At 30.3% G+C, this 16,703-nt stretch overlaps 1 protein-coding gene across 2 annotated transcripts in view; it reads left to right on the top strand.

Moving 5' to 3' along the window:
- The window catches only part of LOC119616302, a 110,272-nt gene that overhangs the window by 3,910 nt on the left and 89,659 nt on the right, over positions 1-16,703 (top strand). For both annotated transcript variants that reach the window (XM_037972653.1, XM_037972661.1), the window contains exon 2: positions 12,036-12,069. The gene's annotated coding sequence lies outside the window, so the exon portion shown is untranslated. The remainder of the gene's footprint in view (positions 1-12,035; positions 12,070-16,703) is intronic.

Genomic DNA, 16,703 nt, shown 5'->3' with positions numbered 1-16,703 from the left:
TGTATTCCAAAGCAATAGCCTTTGCATTAAAAATGGCGTCGCCTTAACTACTTAATGCTAGCAGGAAATTTTAAAGCCGATTTAAAAAACATAAATATTATTCAGTGATTCAACTAGTTAAATTATTAAACTTGAATCCTTCAAGATGTAGTTAGTCTAAAATTTGAGTTTCATTGCGAATTTTTTGTTTTTATATAAGTGAGGAGGCCATACCCTCCCTATTTTGGTTCTACTGTATTTGGTGTCTCATTTGAAATTCATACATACTATATATACATACATATGTATGTACCTAATATGTAGGTACCTTCACAAGTGTGGTATCAAACTACTAACGTTGGTTGTTTTTATACCAATTTTGAAAACAACATTTTTAAACACAATTTTTGTTTGTCAGTTGTGCGTTAGAGTGTGTGTGTGAGTGTATCTTTAAAATTCAACTCCTACAACTAAACTCGTGTCGAAAAGTCAAAATATTGACTGACAAGAAAGACGTTTATAATAAAAATTTAATATTAAATAAAAAAAGTAATAATATTCCTTTTACGAATATGACGGTACAATCATTGTTTGCAGCAATCAGTCAGTCAGCTAGTCAGGCTGGCAGGCAGTTTGTAAGCAAGCGCAAAAGAATTCCGTATGTGTTTGGAATTATAAATACGATTTTTTTATGGACTTTGGCAGCGTACCAAGAATATTTTCAATAGTTTTTTACACGCATTTTTTATTTGAGTTAAACGCTTGAAAAGTGAAAATGGTCATTGAATCATGATTTCGTAGAAATTATAAAATTTTTTTATACCCGGAAAAAGTTAGCAAAATGTTAATTATATAATAGAAAAAAGGTGTATTATTTTATGAAATAGTTATGTACACAAACACATACTTATGTACTTATGTATGTATATAAATCTATAATGTCAACCAAATAGGATTGAATATTTACTTTCTATCACTTAAAGTTAATCTAATAAATATAGCCCCGGCATTTTGAATAATCAAAATTATACATTTTAATAAATTTTTAGAACATTTTCTATTTTATACTACTTAGTCTAAAATAGATTTTCAGTATTTTTTAAATGATAAATTCAACAATATATTTTTTTTTTTTATTTTTTGAAATAATACTTTTTATAATCCAACAGAATTCCACTGCAATCAAATTATAAAATTTAATAAATATTTATTCTTTTTTAACCTACTTACAGTTTAAAATCTGGCTCTGACATATATAATCAAAAATTTAAGACGCCAGAAATTAGAATGTATTTTATAATTCTCAACTACATGCTCAAAAACACAGACAATTTTCTATTAACCTAACCTAACTAAATGTTAATGAATTTAATTTCATTTCTGTTTTATTCTTTTCTCAACCAAATACATCTGTGCAAAAATTTAACCAATATCTCATTATGAGTCAGATATGAATAGATGTATTGCAGTAAACGGGAAAGAATAATTTAAAACTATGTATACAACCAAGTTTAACCACCTGACTGAAATTACTACAAAAAAAAAAAACTGTTTTTTGTTGGCATTCGTAACAACTTGAGATGTATCTGTTGTTGGCTTGTTTATTTGAAACAGCCATAAACAACATGACAAATAAACAAACCAAATGTTGATTAATGACCAAAAATTCAATTGTGTGTGTGTGAGAGTTTGTTTACTGCATACAGTGGAGTCAATTAAGAAATAATTGTAAATTCTAATCAAATCACAAATTATATATTACAGTCAAACTGGCTTATAACGAACTCGGTTTTAACGAATTCTCGGTTATTACGAACAAGTTTTCAAGTCCCGCTATTTTGGTAACTATTTTCATACAAAAAACATCTCTTATAACGAACTCGGTTATTACGAATCCTCGTATAAAACGCACTACTTTTTCAGTTCCTCAAGTACAATTTCATACAATTTTCCTTTTTTATAACGAACTTCAAAATTATGTGTTGAAATCATAAGAATATGTCTTGCTTTGTTGAAAAAAACTTAAATTTGTTAAGAAAAATATGAACAAATAAAATCAATGGTGTTTTTTTGTAAAGAATATTAAATAAATTTATAAATCATATTCTTAAAATTTCGTAAAATGCCACTTTATTTTTGGAACTACAAAAACTTCACCTGTGTTATTACGAACTTCGCTTATAACGAACAAATTTGACTGGTCCCGCGGAGTTCGTTATAAACGAGTTTGACTGTATTTGGAGAAAAATATATAACAGAATTTCATAAACTCCATAATGTACATATGTATATTTTGGGTCCTTTTAAGAAGCTAAGACGATAACTAGTCCCTCTGTCTGTCTGCTGTTGGCACGTTTACAAAAAGAGTTAGGGAGATGATATTTTTCAAAAGTGTTCCTATCGATTAAAAATATTGATTGTTATAGAAAATAGGTTAAATCGGTCTACGATTTCAGTAACCCCAAACAAAGGTTCATCCGGAATACAGTTTAAACAGACACAATTACGTTATTATGCAGAAAACCGGACTACGTATGACCTTAGCTTTATATAAGGTCTCCCTTATAAATGGTCCCACTTAAACGGTCATAATTGGCATAATAATACCAGTATATTCAACACAACGAAATTTTATAATGGTCAAAATCTCTCTACCAAATTTTATGAGGATCGATCCATAATTGATCCTTTCTTCTATATAAACTCTTTTGGGGAAAATCAGTTAATTGCTAACAAATCTTATAAAAATTTTGTAATAGAAAAGATCGATAAAATTGCTATAAGGGAAATGTTAAATTCTGTAGCACTCAGACCATAATTGAAGCAAACCGTATTAATGCCTTATTCTAAAAAATATCCCCATGTTCATGTTAATATCAATTAAATATATAATAACACAACTCAACATTAATTAATTGTTTAATGAATAAACCATGATAATAAATAACAGAACTAACGATCCACAAAGCCGTAAGTCCATATATATACACAGGTCCAAATTTATAACACATGCCTTTAAAAATCATGTAGGTAAAATTTATGAAATCCCTAATAATCCCAGGAAAACTTACATTGAAAAGTAATGAGTTAAATAATAATCACTCATTGAATTTTAACGCATTATTTTATTACGGTGGTGTCATTGGAGACAAGTATTTACAGCGCTCTCTAACAATGAAGTTGTTGAGTAAGTTGTTTGGGACTAGGAACTTCGGTTTGATAGTCAAATGTTCTACTCTCTGCACCACTGCTTAGCTATTTTATTGCGCACAAATTTGTTTTTGTAAACACAATTCTTAACTCGTAATCAAATAAAATGTACAAACAAAATGACAAATCCGAAAATAAAGTGATGCAGACGGTATGTAGTTGTCATTGAGAAGTAAGTTGTTGAGCAAGTACAAGTCATTGCCTGGTTTTTGCTGGGATAATATCTAAATGCATTAAATTTTACCGCTAAAATACAGTTTTTGTTACCGAAATAAACATAAATAGAGTTACCATTACCTTTTCAGCGTTTCGAAACAGTTTAAAATCATGAAATATGAATATCCATTAAAACGAACATTTTGATCGTCATTGATACTGTACATAACAATCAAAATATTTCTTACAAATTTATTAAATTTTCGATCAGTATAAAATTCTTCATAAGTTCGATTAACCCCCATTATCTCAATGTCTGGTTATATTTTATCGTAAGGTTAAATTGACAGTTTTCATACAATAATTATTTTCACCGGCAGAATATCTACCGGTTAAACGATAACCAGAGTTGGTGTTAATGGGGGTTAATGTTTATAAATTATAACCCAAAATCAACTATGATGTCCGTTTAGGTTCTTAAACAATCAGCTTGTCTTGAAATTTATTTTTCTACATAGTTTTATATTTCCCGGAAGCAATTAGGTCGCTTTCTGGCCTTTGCTTCAAACTGCTGAGGACAGTTCGGCGAAATAGATGCTCTGACTTTCAGCCGACTATTGGGTATAAAGCCACGAATGAAATCCGATGTGATTTATAATTGAGCTCTCGTTGGTAAACTATGATTTCGAAGAGATCAATTCTCTCGTCCGCTAATTAGGACTTATTGGCTAAGACTAGCTAGATATTAGCATGAAAGTTCAGTTCATATAAACAGTAAAGTAGAATCGAAGGATTCATACTAACTACAAGTGGTGTTAGTATGAACTAAGAATATTGGCAACATCAACAGTTTGAGAATTGACATTTGTAACTATACATTACCTTTAAGGCCTTATAGGCAATCGCAACCCCAAAATTAGGTTTGATTTGATCTCATATTATCACCAATGTTGTGATAAAACTCGAAATAAAGGTTTTGATACCATTAATAAGATATCGGTTATGATAGAAGAAGACTTTTGTTATAAATTTACAATATGAAAATAATAAATTAAAGAACATTGAATTTTTAGCAGATTGTCAAAAATTTCAACGCAATAGAACTTAAAAATTAATTCATTAAAATAATAATCCGCTTAAATAATTTCACAATCAAACTGGTCAGCATCAGTATTTACATTTTTTTTGTATTTTATTTGAAAAAACAATCGTTAATTGATATTCGATGTCTTGAACAAATATTTATAATTAATTAATTGTTTAATCGGTCTACTGTACAACAGGTATTTAAGATTTTGAATTGTAAATTATTCATAAAGATGTACATTCAACAAAGAAGAGAAGTATAGATTAAAAATATTTGTATATTCAGTTTTTTTCTTTCTTTATAATTATACGATTTGAAGATGTAAATTTTATAAACGTTTTTTATATTATTATTATTATTGTTGCTATTTTCAAAGTTAACAATTTGTTAAAGTAATATTGTAAATTACGTAGTTCCTTTTTTTGAAATGTTGGCGTTATTTATAAATATTTATATTTTATATTTATGAATTGTTAAAGATTTATTAAAGATGTTTGAAAAAATATCTATAACCAAATAATATTTTACTTTCAAAACAACTTTTATGTTTGCAATATGTTCTGAATATATTTTCTAAATATGTTTGTTATTGGAGATTATACCGCTATTATTCGTTCTTAATCGGATAGAAAGATGAGAGAAAACGTTTTCGAAATAATGTTTGATTTAAATATTCATTTTATTTCTTTATTTGTTTCTATTTCTCTGTAAATAGAATAGAATATTTTCTCTATTTTAAATTTCTATAAAAATAAAAAGTAGATAAATGATGTCATTGTTTAAGATTATTTATGGCTAAATTAATATATATATTTTGTTGTGTTACTTATATTATTTCTAATAATTTATTACTTAAATATTTATAATAAATTTTAAATAATTTTGCATAACAACAGAAAAAAAAACAAAAAACCAAATGTCTTTTAAGTTTGTACTTATCATTTAATATTTGTGGTTTATTTTTGTTATTGATTTTAAATGGTTAAAATTCGTAAAATATTCCTTTTGATTTGGAAAAAATGTGTGTAATTTCTGCATTTGCAATTGAAATTTTGTCATTACTATTATTGATTTTATGTAATATTATTTTTCAAATATTTTTTTTTTTTAATTTTCAAGTGCTGTTTGGCATGTAAATTTATAAATTAGCCTAAAAATTGCTGTTTGATATTTAAGATACGACTGCATTTGACATTGACGTGTTGTGATAATTTCAAATGGTATTTTTAAGTAATCGCAATAAATGTGTTTTGAATTTCTATTTAAAATCATTGAAAAAAACAAAAGACTTAAGTTACATGCACAGAAACTGTTATAGAAATTTTAATCAATATTATTTGGCCTATTATTAAGCAGGAATTTAGAGTTACATTGACTCTAAATTATGTGTAAGGTGTATTTTATTTAAAAAAATTATTCATAAAATACGTATATACGTACAAATGTATATTGCCTTAAACAAATATTAATTCGACAACAATACAAAGCATTAATCATGTCGGATTGTATTCATTAGTTAATAGTTATTAGTACATCCACGTTCCCCCGATTACTGTTAACATGATCAATCTTCGCCCATCTTGGTGTTATTGCAATCCCAGAGAAAAGAGTTGCTGATGATGATCAAATGTATCTTCGGTCTTTCTTAGGAATGTTTTGGTATGGGATCTAAAAAGAGAAACACACAATCTGGTATCACGGTGTACGGTAGCCCACAGGGCAGAGTTTCGGACTTTGTTCTGTCCCGGTTATTAGAAAGGTCCCTGCAGGCTGCACGTTTAAACCCAAATTTACGAGAAGAGAATGTTGGTTAAAATAAGTCTATAAGACGGGATAAGTTTGGTGCTGTTGCCGAGTTAATAGATACTCCACAGAGGAGTGATTGTAGGACTGAGCGTTGCAAATGAGTTGGTGTAGGAATCCGTTGTTACACGGATGGCTCTAAGTTCTCTAAATTTAAATAAACTAAGCGATGCTGAGGTTCTATATTGAAAACCCAGAAACTGAAATATTGTAAAACAAGTAGGAAAGTATAGTCGGGCATGGCCGACCATATAATACCCTACACCATGAGTATATTTAAAAAATTTTTATTTTTCACATAGAAACTTTTATGTTGAATTTTACCTTAATTCCAAAGTATTTAAGCAATTTATTGATAAAAAACAAATTTTCTAAATGAGGCTTTATATAGGAGTATAGGTCAAACATGGGCCATGCTCATTAAATTTGGGAACAGGATATATTTTTAAATAATAGTTAATTATGTTGAGTTTCATTGCGATACAAATGGTTACAAGTCAATTTTAGACGTTTAAGACTTATTTTGAAGGGGGGTTTGTATGGGGTCTAGAGTCAAATAAGGGCCGATCATTACGAAAATCTGCGGTGTCATTTATACTTATATAAAACATATTTGTGCCAATTTCTAGAGAGATAATAGCATATTTGACGTAATTATGGCATAAAAAGCCCAAATCGGGAGGTACGGTTGTATGGCTTCGTCCTTGTGCCAAAAAAAATGCTTGGTCCAAATTTCATCAAATTATCTTGAAAATTGCGGCCTGTACCTTGCGCACAAGGTTTACATGGACAGCCAGCCGGACAGACGGACGGACGGACATGTCTTAATCGACTCAAAATGTGATTCTGAGTCGATCGGTATACTTAAAGGTGGACCAATATTTTTGTGTGTTACAAACATCAGCACAAACGTATAATATAAACAGAGGTTAACATATTTACCGACAGTCAGAAGGCAAAAGTTAAATCTAAGACCGTATTGGATTGTAAGAAAGCTTTAACAGAATACTCTCCCAGTGGTAAGGTTTACATTATATGGGTACTCGAGAGTAGTCGGCAACGAAAGGGCGAATATATTAATTAACTTTAAAAGGAAGGAAGCTCGAGGTAGTTAACCTGACGAACCATTCGGCGCAACGAAGGCTGAATTAAAAATATGGGTGAAAGAATCCCAGAAGGCCTCTTGGAATAATGAAACGGTGGGTAGAACCAATGAGAGCAGCAAGAGAGGACAGTGAAACTCTGGAGCATTTTCTTTGCCACTGTCAGGCATTCGTCGAAATTAGATCCAAATATCTTGGGAGTGATATTATTCCGGATATAACATTCCTCACGAACACTGATTGGAAAATTCTTAAGAATTACGTCCAGGAAACTGAGTTTTTGAACATTGAAGGATAATACATTTAGTGAAAGGAACGCACAACTGGCTCGATAATGGAATAGGTGCATTTCTTTGGATTTGGTGTAGTATATATCATCCTATTAACCTAACCATGAACATCATGTTGATTTCCGGAAGAGGGCCTTTTCTGCCCTCAGTTGTGGGCAGAAATCCTTAGAATTTTAAATAATAAACCGATCATTATGAACGTTTTTGATTTCTATAAAACATGTTTATGTCGAATTTCAATGCTATACTCGGATTTTTTAGCCAGTTATCAACGTTATAAGAATTAGGGTCAAATGAGGTCCGATATTCATCATACTTTATGGTATGACTTTTGGGAACCATAAAACAAATTTTTGATATGCTGCATAATAAACATATTTATGGCTGTTTAATCTGTAATCCCGAGAGCCACTTATATGTGGGACATCGAGGACTAACAATTTTCAGCATCAACCAAACAATAAGGAATGTTTTTGGAATTTCATCCCTCTACCTTTTCCCATTTGCCATCTATCGTACTTTCAATAGACAGATGGATACATATACAGCAGACAGATGGATGGACATACCTAAGTCCTCTAATAAGGACCCAGAATATATTACTTTATAAGATTTACCAACAATACTTCGACGATTTGATTCTTACGGAAGTATATTTCACATCTTATGAAACAATAAGAAAAGAATTTGAGGAGTAATACTTTGTCTGATTCATCGTAAAATTCTTTATATTTTGCATACAAACACAAGCACAAGCATGCCTGCAGTTATGTATGTGTCTTAAGTCTTTTGTTTTCTATTCATTATTACCATAACAGGAATGTTTTTGTGTTTTTGCATTTATGAGATTTAGTTTAAATTTAATTAACGATTACAACATGTTTTTATGTATTTTCATTTATTAAAATTAAAATTAATTAATTTATAAAGACAAACAGTTACACAAACACACATACACACGTGCACACACACCTGATTATAATATTTATTTATTATATTAAAATAAACATTAAATATTAAATTTCAAAATACTTTGCCATCATTCCGGTACGTTTATCTGTCTATCTGTCTGTCCATATATCTGTCTGACTAAGTGGCTGGATGGATGGCTAGCTGGTAGGTTGTTTGGTTAGTTGGTTGATAGGTTGGTTGTCTCTGTACAGTTTGTTATGGTTTTAAAATAAAATTTAGAAGGTATACAACAACCACAACAATAACAATAACAACAACACCATCAACTTGTTAATGTAATATTGAATTTAAATTTAAAAAACCACTCTCTCAAATGTCTATGATCAAGTTTAATAAAAATAAAAATAAAAACAAGAAAGATAAAAAACTACATAAACAAAAGTATCTAAATGTGTATCTATTACTCCATATGTTTGTGTCTCCGTCTGTAGACAAAAATATGTAGATGCATGTAAAATTATACAATAATTTTAGAAAAAAAAACTACAATATTAATAAACAAATTCAATGTATGTAAATAAACTTGAAATATATTTTTATATCAACCTGTAATAGATGCTGTCGAGCGTTTTGAAAAAAATCTTAATTTTACCTTTAAATTTAAATGACCTTAAATTTGTATAAATAAAAAATACTAATAATATTAAGTATTTATACGAGTAGAAAATATTTGAATAACTTTTTTCATTAAGATTGTTATTTCGTTGTTGTTTTTAATAATTTCAATGAAAATTAATTGATTTCTTCATTTTTTTTTTTGAAAATAAAACAAAATAAGAGCTTATTGTTGGTAATGAGTTTAAAATTTATATTAGTTAATGGATTTTTGATTTTGTTTTTTTTTTCTAATTTACGTTTAATGATTAAATACTTAAAGTTGTTGTTTTTAATACTCACAGTTTTTAATTTGGCAGAAAAAGTACTTATTTTTTGCTGTTTTCTTGCTGGAATCTTGCTTGTTCATGATGTTTAGCAATAATTTTTGGCTAAAAGCTTATTGAATTTTGGGCGTTAACTAGCTATAATTTGAACAAAAATTTTTAATTAAATTTAATGAATACATGTTAAAGTAGCATAAAGCAGCAATATATACATAATTTGGTAAAGTTATTTAAAATTCTTTCTACAAGTTTCAATTTAACATGAAATGTTTTTTTTTTTTTTGTATGTTTGTGGGTTTAGGTCAAAATTTTTGGCACTCATAAATGTTCCTGATGAGTATTAAATATTAAGTAAAAAATCGAAAAGCTGTTTTAATAACATCTAATTCAGCACGATTTATATAAAATGAGTCTATGATTATACGCCCGTTGTAGTGAAGCAGAAAAGAGGTTAGGTTACCTGGGTTGTTCGCTATTTACCGAGTTCATTCGGAGGACTTGTGGCCCATTGTGATACCTTTAGAATTGCCATTCCCTTATTTTGAGAGACTATACTAGAGATTCTGGTGGAATTGAACTCACCCCCAAGTTTAACATACTACCAACAAGAATTAGAATTATATAAGAACCCTGAACTTCTTGGATCTACAATATTTTTATTTGTCACAATGGTAGAGACAATATGAAATTTCTATAAATGACGGCTTCATATGAATTTAGACCAGTCTTTAGATTTTATCAAGAATTTGAAGTATCATTTTCGGGGCCTTGAAATTAGATGATGGTTAAATATGCAGCGGTTTTCATCGTTTTTTGCTTTACGGACCTCAAGTACGTTCGAAAATTCTTACGGAGGGTTTCCAATTGCAAAAACTGCGCTAATTTTAAGACTGTGAGAACGTTCCTATTCTCATGAATTCATTGCCTAAGGTAACGAACAATATTTATTTATGTCCTAAGTGTTAAGAGGCTTTTTTTTAATTTGTTATTGCAGTAGTATGAGCTGAGTAAGTACCCAGCTGCTCGGTGGGTCAGTCCCGACAATTTTGTATAGGTGTGCCCCTAATCCTGTGTGTCCACTCAGAATACGTACCATTATACTAACCTCAGACTTGTTCATTTTGAGGAGGCTTCTCGTCCTGCTCTCGTTAGGGTCACCCCATAGGATCTTTGTGGTTCTACACATAGTTTCATTATTCCAAGAGGCATTATGGAATAATGTTAGGGTCACCCCATAGGATCTTTGTGGTTCTACACATAGTTTCATTATTCCAAGAGGCATTATGGGTTTCTCTCACCCATAATTTTAATTCTGCTCTCGTTGCGTCAAATGGTTTTGCGTTCGTCAGGTTAACTACCTCGAGTTCCCTTCCCTTTAAAGCTATTACATTCGCTCTTTCATTGCCGACTACTCCCGAGTGGCCTGGTACCCATATGATGTGAACCTTACCCCTGGGACAGTATTCGGTTAGAGCTTTTTTACAATCCAATACGGTTTTAGATTTAACTTTATCATCAGACATCACCCTAATTGCCTTCTGGCCGTCAGTAAATAAGTTAAGACCTTTAATCTAATCCAATTTACGCATTCCGTTATTGCTCGGACTGAAAGCTAGTGTTGTGATTAGGTAAACGGTGGTATATTTCTATATCTGGGTCTTCAATATAAAAAACCCAAGCCCACTTTGTCTCCCAATTTAGAACCATCCGTGTAGCAACGGATTCCTATTGGTATTTGCTCTAAAGTTTCGCTTGACTAAGACATTCTATCTCGGATCACCGTTTCAAAGTTTCCGACATATTTTGTCCGATGATTGTGTATAGCCTTTCAATGTGTCCAGTATACATTGATGACGTGTCCTATAACCGCTTTTGGCCAGTTCGCCGCCTCATATCTTATATATGTTTCAATGGGTGGAATATCTAGCATTGTTTCCAGAGCCTTGGTTGACGTAGTGCTCATGCCTCCACTTATACCCAAGCAGCATGTACGCTGAACTACCTGTAGTAGTTTGATTTACACTTTTTTCCAGAGAAGTACACCAGATGATTGAAGCATAACTTAGGATTGCTCTAATTACATAGTGGTAGTTCTAGAAGTTTAGAAGAAAATCTTATTGTAAAAAATCTAGTTTTGTTTATTTGCAAGCGTTTGATTTCTATATTTTGAACCTCTCAGCGGGCCCTGTGAGATGTTCTTACCGATTTCCATTTGGGAACTGTTGCTATGATGTAAGTAGAGGACCAATATTTCATTGGAGTTACTAATGACATAAATTACCTAATGTGGTTTTCTAAAGTTAGTCAGTTGGCTTTAAAGGAGGGTGTATGTGCATCAAATCCGGACAGTGGTTCTCTATACTTTTTAAAATAATAAAAGTATTTTTTAACGTTTATAAATTTTTTCTAATTTTGATCAATAGGAAATCGGAGGCATATTTTCGCTCTTTATGTTTTAATTACTTATAATAAATTCCATTTAATTATGGAATCTTATCTTAAAATTTAAATTTGCTGCCAATATTAATATATCAATTTTTCTTTCTAATTACAGGTACAAAAGTAAGCAGTACCATATTTACCTAATCGTGAGTATTTACCCACATACTAACATTCTACATTCCGTACGAATAATTAATATTAAACTTCAAATCTATTCAAATAAGTACTTAGTAGTAGAAAATTCATAAAGAATAAATTTATTAATAATAAACTCATCTCTAAAAGCATCTTTAATGAAATAAATTATTTAATTACGGTGTAGATGTTGTCTTAACAATAATAATAATAAAAAAATAACAACAATTATTTCAACATACCACACTTGAAGAACTGACAATATTTAAGAAAAATATTTTAACACATTCATTCATTGCTAACAAGCGAACTAACTAACGAACGAACGAACGATTTCAAAGATACAATTAAGAGTTTGTACAAAAGTACTTGGGTGTTTTGTCTTTAATATTGTGTGTTTTTATGATGGTAACTAATGCTCTGTAGATTATTTAACCTTGAGCCACCACCAACCAACCAACCAACCAACCAAACAGCCACCAGCACAGTGTGCAGCATGCATAATGTTATGGTAATATGAAATCCGATTGTTTCCTCTCATGTATTTAGTTTAACCACATCACACATTTATTCATAATCATTTTCAGTTTCAGATTCTTCTGTAGTACAACAATGTATTTATAAGTCAGCACTATACACATGTTATAAAGTGGTAATTTTTATTAGTCATAAAAATATTTCAAAAATGCAGCTGTCTCAACTGAAGTTGATGCCAATAAACTTGATTTAATTCGTTAAATTCAAACGCTGCTAAAAGTTGAAAACAATAAAAACAAAGAACTACAAAGAATTGAAAAATGACAAAATCAATATTGGCAGTAAACACTGTTTTTTCTTTAAATATATTTTTTACGTTTAAAGATTTAATAAAATATACGAAAAAATAAATATTATTTACCAGTAAATGTTTGTTGTTGTGTTTTATTATGCACACACACACATACAGTATTATAAAAACTGGTATTTGAAACAAGTTGTTAGAATGACAAAAACAAAATCGAAACGTAAATTGCAAAAACATTATAGAGAATTTTACTCGTATTTATTGTTCTTTTCTAGAGATATTTATATATTCATCTCAAATATATTCGGGAATTTCCAGACCTGTGAATATAAAGGGTGCTCCAATAAAAAGTTTACTTTTAAAAGTTAAATAAAATTAATTAAACTGAATTTCTTTTGGCAAATTTGTTGTTTTAGTAGAAACAACAAATATTTGTATTATGGAGTATTATCCAGATGGCTTTTTGATAGGTTATCTTGTCAGTCCAAAGACTTTGTTGCCTGTTTCTGCACGTGAGATATCACGAATGGCTTTTACAGAATGAACTTTCGATGTTATGACATATTTTATAATTTTAGGACAAGATATCTAGAAAACATAATATGAATGTATGTTTTCTGAGGCCAGACTCAGATTCATTCGAAACTCTGATTTGTCTAATATACATACATACAACGCCCAAAACAATTTAAAACAACAATACTATGAAAATGAAAATAAAAATACATATATACAAATAACCTTGAGGTGCATCTTGAATCTATCATTTGATTGTTAGTAGATTTAAAATTAAATGCATATTTACAGCAATAGTGTCATAACTCAAAAAGCATATTATCTAGAAAAACGAATAATATTGTTTAAAATCATTCTCAAATGTATTCTTTAAAGAGCACAGGCCAACAAATTTTTAAACCAGGGATCAAAGTATACTTTTTTAAAGGATTGAGCTGCGCTGAATCCGAGATATCTTCACCTGAAACTTAATCTATATATATAAAATTCTAACGTTACTGACTGACTGACTGACTGATTCATCATCGCACAGCCTAAACGGTTAAAGCTAAAGAGCTGAAATTTGGACAGGGGGTTGGTCTTCCACCAAATAGATCCACTAAGACGGGATTTTTGGAAATTCGAATGTTTAGGGGGTAAAAAAGGGTAAAAGCGGGTAAATTCGGTAACCTCATATCTCCTAAACTAGAAAAGATACAAAAATAGTTTAAAGCTTATCGTCGTTCATTTAAAAAATAAGCGGACAGGTGTCTGGTACTTTTTTCAATTTCGGCCCCTTTAGGGAATAAACGGGTAAAAACTGTATTTTGGTACTTTTTTTGCACCCCATGTATCTTTTAAACCAGTGAACATTCAAACAATATTTTTGACTCCTTCATAACTTGACGAAAAAATAATAATATAAATTTAGTACTTTTTGGTTATTCGGATGTTTAAGGGGTGAAAATTGTACCTATTTTTGGAACTTTTTTCATAAAACATTGATTTTGGTTTATTAACTTATACATATAAATACATAATAACGGGCTCCTACTACGATGTTGCAACATTTTGGAATAGAATTTTTATTTCGTTAATGGGTAGAAAAAAAAGTACCAAAAGGGGTAAAAACGGGAAATTTGATTTTATTCAAACACAAATGATCCAATTTAGATAAAATTTTTAGATTTAGAAACACTGAATATGCTAATGAGGTGTTATTTGGAACCACGGTACCAAGTGATATTTTTTGGTACTTTTTCATTCTTCATCTGGTACTTTTTGAGTTTTCTTTGATATTGAAATCGAAACATGAAATTAATAATAAAGGGACTTTTCGGTACTTTTTCGTTCTACACAGGTATTTTTTTGAGTTTTCTTTAAAATTAAACCTAGAAGCATGAAATTAAGCATGTAGAGCCCGGAGTAAATGAGAATCTATAAAAGGGGACTTTTTGGTACTTTTTCGTACTTCGACTGGTACTTTTTGAGTTTTCTATTAAATTTAACCTAGAAACATGAAATTAAGCATGTAGAGCCCGGAGTAAATGAGAATCTATAAAAGGGGACTTTTTGGTACTTTTTCGTTCTACAAAAGGTACTTTTTGAGTTTTCTATAAAATTTAACCTAGAGAAATAAAATTAAGCATGTAGAGCCCGGAGTAAATGAGAATCTATAAAAGGGGCATTTTTGGTACTTTTTCGTTCTTCAAAAGGTACTTTTTGAATTTCCTATAATATTGAACCTAGAAACATGAAATTAAGTATGTAGAGGATGGATTAAGTGAGAACCTATAAAAGGGGACTTTTGGTACTTTTGCGTTCTTCAAAAGGTACTTTTTGGATTTTTATATAATATGGAACCTAGAAACGTGAAATTAAGCATGAAGAGCCCGGAGTAAATGAGAATTTATAAAAGGGGACTTTTAGATACTTCTTCGTCCTTCGACTGGTACTTTTTGAGTTTTCAATAAAATTTAACCTAGAAACATGAAATTAAGCATGTAGAGCCCGGAGTAAATGAGAATCTATAAAAGGGGACTTTTTGGTACTTTTTCGTTCATCAAAAGGAATTTTCTATAATATTGAACCTAGAAACATGAAATTAAGTATGTAGAGCCTGGATTAAGTGAGAACATATAAAAGGGGACTTTTTGGTACTTTTTCGTTCTTCAAAAGGTACTTTTTGGATTTTTGTATAATATTGAACCTAGAAACGTGAAATTGAGCCCGGATTAAGTGAGGACCTATAAAAGCGGACTTTTTGGTACTCTTTCGTTCTTTAAAAGGTACATTTTGAATTTTCTATAATATTGAACCTAGAAACATGAAATTAAGCATTTAGAGCCTGGATTAAGTGAGATCCTATAAAAGGGCACTTTTTGGTACTTTTTCGTTCTTCAAAAGGTACTTTTTGTGTTTTTATAATATTGATCCTAGAAACATGAAATTAAGCATGTGGAGTTAATTAGAATCTATAAAAGTGGGCCCTTTGGTAGACATAAAACTAAGCAATCAGGGACTTGAGTGAATGAAAATTTAAACTGGAATATTTTCTGGTACTTTTTCGTTCTTTAATTGGTACTTTTTGAATTTTCTATAATATTGAACCTAAAAACATAAAATTGGACATGCAGCTTCCTGATTGTATAAAAATCTGTATGCAATTTTTTTGGTTTCTGGTTGAAAATTAAACATGCGTCATCCTGATTTAATGAAAATATATAAAAAGGCACTGTCTGGTACTTTTTCGTTCTTCAACTGTTTTTTTTAATTTTCTGTAATATTGAGACTAGAATCATAAAATCAAACTTAAAGAGTTCTCTAAAAGGGGATAATAATAATGATATTTATTTTATTCCATTACGATGAGGGTAGCGAAGCACACTGGGTATAGCTAGTACTACAATAATTTGACAAAAATTTAATTTTTTTATTTTACAAAAAATTAGATATCATCTGTTGAAGTTGACGGGCGGATAGACATCGTTAAATCGAATCACAAAGTGATTTTGATAGGTGTGTATCCAGTATTTTTGTTCGTTATAAAAAATACTTGAAAGGCTATACACAATTATCATCATCACATGATTGTATACCAGACACAAAATATGTCGGAAACTTTGATATGCTGATCCCAAATAGAATGTCTTGGTCAAGCGGAACATTAGAGCAAATACCAGTAGGAATCCGTTGCTACACGGATGGCTCCAGATTGAGGGACAACGTAGGCCTGGGGTTCTATACTGAAGACGGAGAAACAGAAATATACCACCGTTTACCTAATCATAACACAAGCTTCCAGGCAGAAGTCCGAGCAATAACGGAAAGTGATTAGAATAAATATGACGCCCACAGGGCTTAATA

The sequence above is a fragment of the Lucilia sericata genome, unplaced genomic scaffold, assembly GCF_015586225.1.
Source record: "Lucilia sericata isolate MDLA Ls3-8-SP2 unplaced genomic scaffold, ASM1558622v1 Contig000002F_arrow, whole genome shotgun sequence".
Taxonomy (NCBI): domain Eukaryota; kingdom Metazoa; phylum Arthropoda; class Insecta; order Diptera; family Calliphoridae; genus Lucilia; species Lucilia sericata.
This window is presented reverse-complemented; position numbering and strand designations above follow the sequence as displayed.